Consider the following 815-nt stretch of genomic DNA (forward strand, 5'->3'; position numbering starts at 1 on the left):
CTTTCTTGTCCTTTTATGTCTTCTTATATAAATGAAAAAAAAAAAATAGATAATCAAATAGAATTTTCTCTAGCAGCAATAGGTATTTTTATTTTATTTTATTTTTTTTTTTATTTTTTATTTTATTTTATTTTATTTTATTTTATTTTATTTTTTTTTTTTACTTTTTATTTTATTTTATTTTGTTTATGTTTATTTTGTTTTGTTTTATCTATTTAATTTATTTTTCTTTTTCTGTTTTATTTTATTTATTTTATTTTATTTTATTTTATTTTATTTTATTTTATTTTATTTTATTATATTTTACTTTATTTAATTATTTTATTTTGTTTCATTTTTATTTACTGAATATCACCAATTTATTTTTTTAATTAAAATAATTTATTTAATTAATTTATTTTTTTTGTTTAGGGTGCATACATATCTATATCTTTCTATATATATATATATATAATAAAAAAAAATAAAAATAAATATAAATAAAAATAAAAAACAATTGCGGTGTATGTACACTAGGATCTCTGACGACTGGGAGTGTAATATTACAAAAAATAAAAAAATCATTTTCTTCTTTTTTTTCTTTTTCTTCTTCTTTTGATTCTATAAAAGAAAACACAAAAAAAATAAATACAAAAAATAGATTTAAAACAATTACTCATATTAACAGCGATCTTATCAGTATGCATACCCTAAACCCTAAACCCTAAACCCTAAACCCTAAACCCTCTTCTTTCTTTCTCTTTCTTTTTTTCTTCTTTTTTTCTCTGTTTATATATATATATATATATGTATATTTCTCTCTCTCTATCTCTTTC

At 16.4% G+C, this 815-nt stretch overlaps 1 protein-coding gene across 1 annotated transcript in view; it reads right to left on the reverse strand.

Annotated features, from left to right (window-relative positions):
• Positions 1 to 815, reverse strand: part of EMH_0007630 (uncharacterized protein) — a gene marked incomplete at both ends in the record, with an annotated part of 7,790 nt that overhangs the window by 1,214 nt on the left and 5,761 nt on the right. The gene's annotated exons all lie outside the window — the stretch shown is intronic.

The sequence above is a fragment of the Eimeria mitis genome, genomic scaffold, assembly GCF_000499745.2.
Source record: "Eimeria mitis Houghton genomic scaffold, Emh_scaff317, whole genome shotgun sequence".
In the NCBI taxonomy this organism is placed as follows: domain Eukaryota; phylum Apicomplexa; class Conoidasida; order Eucoccidiorida; family Eimeriidae; genus Eimeria; species Eimeria mitis.